Genomic DNA, 9,287 nt, shown 5'->3' with positions numbered 1-9,287 from the left:
TATTGTTTCAAAGTTACTTCAGCTTTGCTATCTTCTACTAAAGCACACAAGGTCTTTTTTCTTGTTCTCATTACATCTAACAATGACAGGATGGATAGCCTGTATACCACAGAGTATGTAATAAATAATTAATCACTTTGAAACATTGCTTTCATGAAAAGTCATATACAAATATGATGTTTACTTGTAATTTGTTTAAGTTATAAAAACACTAGCTGAAAGGGTGACTTCCCAATAAATCTGCTAGAGTACTGGGTAGTGGAGCTTAGCTTTTCTTTTCTTATTTAATTTTTCACCTCAGCTAATTTATGAGCCCTTTCCAAAATCCTGCTCCAAAGCACATTTTTAGCAAATTCCCCAAGTGAAATGCATCTATGGAATTGTCACCAGGTTCATTTCAATTTTTAATATCACTTTTCCCAGCTTCAAGTTCGATGAACAACAAATCATAGAAAAATACCAGCTTTCATGCTATTTGCATTTGCCTCCCATGTGTCAAAACACTAGTACCTTAAGGATTAGTTCACAAATGTGAACTCAGTTCTTTATATTTTTTTTTCATAAATACAGCAATGAAGTAATTATTCTTATTTAAAATTGAATTAATCAAAACTACCAAAGAAAGTTGTTCTGACAGTGTCAGTTCCACCGCTGCTTTAGTAACAATTATGTACTTTAAACTAAATATTCAGCACTTCTGACAGATCCACAATCAAGATAACAATGCTATGCAAGCTTACTTCTTTCTTCTTCTTCTATGCCACAGGTCTGCAGGAACCATAGATTTTTAAAGGTCACCTGCTCCATTCCTTGAGTACAGTAAGGTTAGCAACTAACAGTAATTATGACTATGAAGTGTGCTTTTTGGCACACAGAGAACCCAGAATGCCTTGCAAACAGTACCAAAAGCCCAAAAAAGATAAGTAGCTGTAGGTACCAGGTTTTCTGGTCAACATTGACCATTTCAATCCCAAAACCTTCTTCCAAAACACTTCTTGTTGTGATCATATGTTCTTTTATCAACTATCCCTGTTTCACAAACTGGAATACTTTGTCATTTACACACTGGGCACAACCCAGTTACTAAATAGTGGCAATGGACACCAAAATACAGAAACAATATTTGTTTTATATAGATTTAATCATAGATACGGTAAACAAGATATTTGTATGTAAACAGCAATGGACGAAATTAATGATGAGTGAACAAACACAGAAGAAAAAACTATGTTTTGTGTCAAATATCTCTGTGCACAAAGGCCTACATGATGCCCAGGCAGTGTCTGAGTTTTACTGAAGCCCTGAAGAGGAGATAAATATTTTTATTTTGTATCCTTAAAAATACCAAGTTTGTTGTGTTAGTCCAGTAGTCTCCTCATTCTTTTCCAAACCATTTGAAATTACTGTATGATTTCAAAGAGAAGACTTTTCTCTTTAAGTCAGAGGTGCTTTTGTAATTCTATTCATTTAAACTCACTTGTTCTAAACCAAGTAGAAATACTGCAGTATAATAGTTTGACCAAGCATTATGATACTCTCTTAGACATCATTTATGAATGTGCATTAGTAAATTAATGCAATACAAACCAATGTACTTCTGTGAAGTGTGAGGTCACTCAGCAGTCATAAAACAATAACTTGTGACTGAAATGGACTGTCCTGGTAAAACTAGATAGCATTTCAGGCCAGAAGTATTGGCTTCATGAACCTTGTCATTAAATGTGCAAGTTTTCAAATTTGATGGTTTTACATAAATTTGGGACACCTTTAGAGAGATTTAACTACTGTAGAGCTTGCAGTTAAACAGCACTTGTATAAGCTCCTATATATATAACCCTCCACACTCATTTCCTTCACATTCCTCCAGAGATATATCTACTGTGATATTCTTTTCCCATCGCAATTGTGAACCCTGTTTACAAATTCCTGGTAGTAGTTGTGCTTAAAAAATCATCTCCTATCAGTTGAAGTTGATGAGAAGAATTACTTCAAAGGGGACAAAATCAGAATCTTCTTGCTCTCTGTTTTCATTTTGGTTGCAAATACTGCTTTAAATTATCTGGCTCAACAGTAGTGAAATGATACATTTTCCATTTTTTATTTAGACAGATGATTTAATTTGAAAAGACCAAATTGCATTTCTCATAGATGACTTATAAATTAGATCACAGAATTCAGAAAACAGCTCTGAATTGTGCCCTGATGGCTGTATGCAACTCGGTGTCTGCTGAGAACCTGACACTTTTTTTTTTTAGTATAAGTGGCTTTTACAATAAGGATCACTATTTTGCTTCTCCTCTGTTCACCTATGCATTCTGTTTTGTGTGTGCTTTTTAAGACGTCAGTATATACTTTAATTTTCCTGAAGGAATGGAGCAGTGAAGCAAGTGGACTGATATGGATGTTTGAAGATATTCTGGATAACTTTAAAGATATAATACATTTCAAACCTCTGGAAAAGAAAGGTCTCGTGTTGATTCCAAAAGCTTTAGAAGTGTGAACAAATATGAAGATATCATGATATAATGGGTCATTGTTTGTCAATGACTAACCATCTACATATGCCTCACTTTCATTGCCTCACTTTCATTATAAAACAAAACATGCTAGCTCAAATCACATTTTCTGTGTCTTTCACAACAAGCTAAGCAGGTATAGACTTTAATTGGATTTCTGTAACTAATATACAGGAGATCTGCAAATTGTTCTGGCAAGGGTTCCATTAAAAACTAATTTAAAGCCGATACATGTTTTTTCTCTCTCAATATTTTGAAATTGCTGACACTATTTTCAACTTCTTCACTGCTACAGACCATGCACATAGCAACAGATTAAATCATTGCCCAGATAGGGTCATCTGACATGCTGTGTGGATATTTCAGCTACATTGCTCAAAAGCTACTGCTGTTTTTCGAAGGGCGGGGGTGGGGGGGGGTGTAGTTTCGTTTTGTTTTATTTTAAAAAAATATATCTTTTTCTAATCCTAAAATCATCACAGAATCCAATCAACCTTTTAATGAATATTGTCAGATTTTCCCTCAAGAAGTCATCGATTCTTTAGCCAAAATGTAAGGACATGAGTGAAGAGAAAGTGAGTCCAAAAAGCACCAGGTTTTGATATATTAGTCTACCCAGTGATACCAGTTACTGATAGAGATGCCTGGAAGGCCAGTTTTTCATATTGCCTTCACTAGATATTTCCAAGGAAAATCCCATGGTTAAATCTCATTGGGGTATTCTTCAATATTTTTGTCAGTCCTACTTGGTCAAAAGTATGCACTGAAAATGATCAGAGGGTTTATTTAAACATATCAATAGTTAGAACATGAGCACCATACCTATTAGTAATAGTAGCATTTAAAGTTTATACAGTATCTTTGGATCGTGGTTAACAGAATACAATTTCTGTGTGGTTTCATTTAGTGCTTAACATCTTTTTTTTTTTTTTTTTCTTTTCTTCCTAACTTCTTAGGAGAAGCTGATATCCATGGAACTGTAAAAGGAATATTGCTCATGTGAAGTTCATACTGAGAAAGAATCAGCCATCAGATTTCCTCTAAAGACTGAAGTCCTATCACAGCAAAGATTGAAAGTACACGAAGGTGAGTTGGTTTTTTTTGCAATGAAGGTACAGAAGAACTAAACTGTGTTTGTAAATTGTCCTAAACTGCATTTATAAAGATCGCATCCATGCTATCACCAAAGCAAAAACAAAACAAAATGAATAAAAAAACAAAAAACATACACAACATACACAAACACAAAACCTTTCTAAATTGAAATATGAAAAGTTCTTGAAAACCTTTCTCAATTCCCACTTTTTTTTTTCAAGACAGCAAGAGAAAATTGGCTAGTAAATAATGGACAATTTGAATTGAGATAGATTAATGTAAAGCCCTCATGATTGGCATTGCAGTACAAAGTAGCAGAATTTAAACAACTGGAGGTGTCTTTAATTCATCTGCCAGTCTTTTAATCCGAAATAATTCTTCTTCTTGCATCCCTTTCAGTTCAAACTCAAATTCAGGACTACATGCCATCTTCAGTATGGGTTAAGAATATTCATATAGGCAGTAATAGCTCTGAAAGTGTTTCAGAAACCACCCTCCTTTTCTCTCTCTTTGTTCCAGGCTCTCTCTTTGCTGCGATATGGCACTTGATTGTCTCCAAGGTCTGCGAACAGATCTGTGGCCCACTTCTGCATCACTTCATACCACATAACTTTATGACTTTATTTGCTGAGATAGAGCTTTGGTACCCTCCTTTCACCACACACCTCTTTTCAGCTTTGGGTTATATTGGGATTTTTGTTTTCCAAAACAATGCGAGGTACTAATGTGGTTTCAAGATCATGATTCCCATGTAAGCATACTCCTTGACTGCTTGGGTATGTGATTGGTCACTGACACACTATAAGTTGTCATACAACACAAATTATAAATGGCAGAAGTGCTAGCCTAGCTGTGGGTGTTCCTATGCCAACTGCCCACCAGTTCAAAGGCATTTCGTTGTAAGCTTGATAAATAGTAGGTCTCCAATCAGACAGACTTATTGCTTAGGGATAGATTTCTCCAGAAATCCAATAAGCATTTCAATCAGCTTGATCTTGTTTAGTTCAAGGCACACCAAAGAAAGGTGGATCCTTGGTTTGTCTTTTCTCCTTTGTTGGTCCTAACTTACCATCTTTTTCAAAAATCAAAAGCAGAATGATAAGCATTACTTCCAAGTACCTTGCCAAACAGCTATTTTTTGTTATAACCTGTATTAAGAATCACTAATTTGAATTATGGTTTTATTTTGTTACCATTATTTTCTTTTGCTTACTCTTCATATTGTTCAGTGATGCTGACCAACAATGCACAAAAGCGTAAAGGAAAACATGTAGTTTCTGCATCATCAAGGTCTTCACTTTACAATATGTTTGTATAGCTCTTGTTGCAATGGAGCGTTGATATGATTGGCTTCTGGGAATGACTGGCAATATCAATATTAAATTATGATAATAATACACAACTTCCTCACTAGTTTCATTTTAATTGGATGACCAATACAGTTCAGATACAACAGTTCACCATAAGATCCAATTCACTCTTATTTACACACAAGTAAAACAGGAATAACACAATACAGCTGATGTAAGAGAATGAAAAAAATACACACATTCTATTTTCTCTTTCAGTCCCTTAATTTCAAATTTTTAATTAAAGTTTTTTTACAACAGTTGTTGAAAAACTAGTTCAGTTCAGGTTGCCTGATATTTCACACAATAAAAGCCTTACTTTTAATTGCATACAACTTTGCCAGGCATCGAGCTGCCAGCTGAAACTTTTCATGCCAGATGTCCAGCTTAGATTGAATATTGATTTTATTTTCTTCAGCATTTCAACAAAAACAATATTAGTTGCTTCTGAGATTTGTGTAAACATTGAATAAAGCAGCGACAGAAATTTACTGGAGCTATATTTTAAACATACAAATCTGTAAAAAAAAAAAAAAAAGTTACCCCTTCTATTAGTGTGTTCTAAAGATAAAATTGTGCATATTTGTGAAGCACTGACACTCTACACTGCATAAACACCTGGAGAAAATCACCAGTTTTGTTTTCATTGCAAACTTTGAATGAAGTATAATGTGTAAGGTCACATGATTAGCGAGGAAGATAAATAGTAATAGTAAAGATTTACTCTTATTGAAAGAGATTAGCATCTCAGGAAAAAAGTAGTATGCTAAAGACCATCAGAAAAGGTACATGGACTGTATTAGGATTTCACGTAGAGTTTTAACTCTGCTTTTCTTATGTTTCTAAGTACTAAATTTTACAGTCTTATAATGCTTTTTTTTAATGTGTATATATATTATAGGCTAACAGAAACTATGTCACACAATACTAAAAAATATGTCATGTGTAGTATTCACCACAGTGGGAAAAGAGGACTGTTTCTCTGACATTTCATCCAGTTTACTATCAAAAATTCACATCAGTGATCTACACTCTCTGGAGTCCTGAAAGCTCAAAACTGCAGCTGTATCTGTATCTTCCCATAAGGTAACTGGCTACTGTTAATACCTTTTGAGTATATTTTCCAAAGGAGTTCTCAACCACTTTTTTTCAGAGCTGCTGAGTAAACGAAGGGATAATTTCTTTGGGGACTCCATAGTTAATAAAGAAACTGCAGAGAGAATCTAAGTTGGATTCTGTCTCAAAAACCACAAGCTGACCAAGAGGTCCTTTTTTAGAATATTCTACCATAAAAATTCCTGTAGTATCTGTCTCAGGAAAGCTTTTGTTACAGGCCTTAAACTAAGCTGTAGTAAAAGCTTTCTTACCAAGCAAATACTTGTCAAAACCTTGGCGGGGTTTGGTGGGGGTTGTTTTGTTTGTTTTTTGTTGGTTGGTTGGTTGGTTGGTTTCAGTTTGGTTGGTTTTTTTGTTTGCATTTTTGCTTGGTTAGTTTTGTTTTGTTTTGTTTGGGGTGGGGTTTTTTTAAGAAGCTAATGGGTTTTAAGTAACTTTGTAATCCAATCTTATAAAATGCATAACTGCACCACACAAAATTTAAACAGAAACGTACCAGCAAATAGAATCTTACCTCAAAGGTATATTTTGCCAGACAGATATTTATTCCTTAGAGAGACATTTATTCCTTCTGTCATGACTTAAACCTGTGGTTTCTTGAATACTGTGAATTCCAGTCCTTAACATAGATAGTCACTGGGGTTAGACTTCAGCTTCTGTCCCTTCACATTTCAGACTCCTCTGAAAGACTCACTAGCAGGAAGCATTAAGAAAAAGAAACTGAGTGACCTTTTTCCAAGCAAAGTCTCAGCAACGGACACAAAGATTTAAAACACAAAAATCTTTACCATTACCAAGAGGGAGTTAAAACAGCTACATGTAAGCTCAACAAATCTTTGGAAATATGGTAACATGTTTGCTTAAAAAATGAGCTTTCTGGCATGGGTGTGGTTGATGGATTCTGTTGGGGTGCAGCTGGCAGAACGCACACAGGAATCCAGGATAGCAGGGTGCTTTCCCAAGACAACTACCAGAAAACTACCTGAAATAGTACTAGTGGATGAGCACAGACAGAACAGTAAATTATCACATCAACTAATGTTTACACCTCACCAAAATTCTTGTCTCAGTCTTTCCCAGACTCACCCAGGTGAAGGCAGCTTCAAAACCCAAAGTATTACTAGCTTAAGAAACATATAGCTTAAATGAACACTGCAGGAGGGAATGTATGGTTTAACTTATTTGTTGTTAAGTAACTACAGGAGCAGATAGATACAGGTGTAAGGTAACACTTGGACAGTGCAGTTGATCGATTGGGTGGAAGGCTGCAAGCCAAGCCTGGGTATCAAGGAATCACTACTAGTCAAACAAAGCTAAACAAATAAAAGATAAAAAATTTTCAGGATTCATTGTAATAAATGTCATTAAAATATAATCAATTTACAATTAATTAATAAATTTTCAGAAGTGAAAAAGCTCCAGTTCAATAAACAGATGTTAATCAGTGTCACTAAGTACAACAGGAATTTGTTGTAGTCTTCAGTGAAGAATGAAGTTGAGTTTTAATCTAGGATTTTTTTTTTCATTGGGTAGCATTTTCTAAATCTGCCTAAGACAGACTTTAGATAACACTTTTGCCCAGAATCTTCCATATTTTGTATTGTCATTACTTCTTTCTTTGCATTAAGCTGTAGAAAACCAGACTAAAATGTAAATAAAACTTCCTGTAAATTTAATGTTACATTCATTTTAGCATCCAAGCATTTTCTATCACATTTTAATTACTGTAACTTGTCTATTTATTCCTGATTAAGACACCTTCAGCATTGTTTCAAAGGTCTCTGACTTCTACTTACTGTTTATATTGTGTTTACTTATGACAGAATTTCTACCTAGAAGATGCCTTGATGCTCCCTTCTGTCTAGAATTTGTCTCTGTTGCCTTTTACTGGGAGGAGATTTTCACTGCAGACTCTCAAAGCAAACCTTGCATCACTAACGTCGCTCAACAACCCATAAGACTGACTGACAAAAATAGTAACATTTATAACCTTCAGTTCTTTGGCCACCTATATTTTGGCTTCTTCAGTCGAGCCCAGAGACTTGAAAGTAGCATTAAGCACACAATTTATGAGTATGCAATCCTAATTTATTGTCCGTAATAAGAGTCTGGTGTTAACATGCTACTTGACGTAATGCGCTCCTCAATCTCGGAGTAGGCAGCCCAACCCTCTCTGTTGGCCAGGCAGTTGGCAAACAGGTAGAAAAATGCCAGCCCTTGAGTTGTTCCTTGCAGTGGGCTGAGTTTTGCTAATTCACCATTTTCTTCCTCCCTGTTTTTATATCTCCTTCATTGTGTTTCCCCCTTGAGCCTAGGATGATACCTGTATTTTACCTTTAAAATTTGTTCTTTTAGCACTCTCAATTCCATACTCCTGTAGGTTTTTTATTTTCACTTTTCTATCCTTCATGAGCCAATGGCCCATGTTACCTGCTTCTCAAGAGCTGACAGTGACTGCTAAAGCTCAGCATGATATTTCCTTTGTAAAAACTGGGGGGCAAGAGTATGTGTGGGTCCTCTTCACACATGTACCCTTACTCTCAGAACTTAGAGGTTCATTGTCATGCATTACTTGAAGATGGAAAGCAAGAATCCTTTCACAGGAAAACCGATACAACCATAGCTGTGCAGGTGAGGTTTGCAAGAGGCACAGTAAAAAGGGAGACACCGAAGAGCCAGCTGCCCTGCAGTCGGGAAACATGGCTGCATGTTCAACCAGGTTTGGAAGAGAGTTGTGGGGAAAGATGGTCCTGACCAGCCTCACACAGCCATGGGCTTGGTGGTTGCCCAGTGTTAGGCCCAAGGGTGCCAGGGAGGGCAATGAGAGCTGAGAGTTCACCTTCCCCTCTCCTCAGCAATCTCCCCTTCCTCCAGCCTTCCTTTCAGCACATCTTTCTTCATCTGCTCCTTCTTTCCTTTTTCTTTCCCATTGATTTGGTGTGATCCTGCTCCTTCCTTTCTCCCATTCTTTCCCTTTTGTTTTCTCACCCCAATTTTACTTCCTAACCCTGTTTCCCTGCCATGACACAACAATCACTCTTCCTTGAGTCATCCTTACTTCCCCCCAACGTCCCCTAACACTCTGACGTCTTTCCCCCTTCCTCCCCCCAGCTCTGACGGACACGGTCCTCTCACCCCACTCAACCCTCCTCCTTTATAAAGGGATTTTCCTCTTTTTAATCCACGAGCCCCCCCGCGTCTCAGCAGCCTC

This window comes from Patagioenas fasciata, chromosome 1, assembly GCF_037038585.1.
Source record: "Patagioenas fasciata isolate bPatFas1 chromosome 1, bPatFas1.hap1, whole genome shotgun sequence".
Classification (NCBI taxonomy): Eukaryota; Metazoa; Chordata; class Aves; order Columbiformes; family Columbidae; genus Patagioenas; species Patagioenas fasciata.
Note: the sequence above shows the minus strand (reverse complement) of the source record.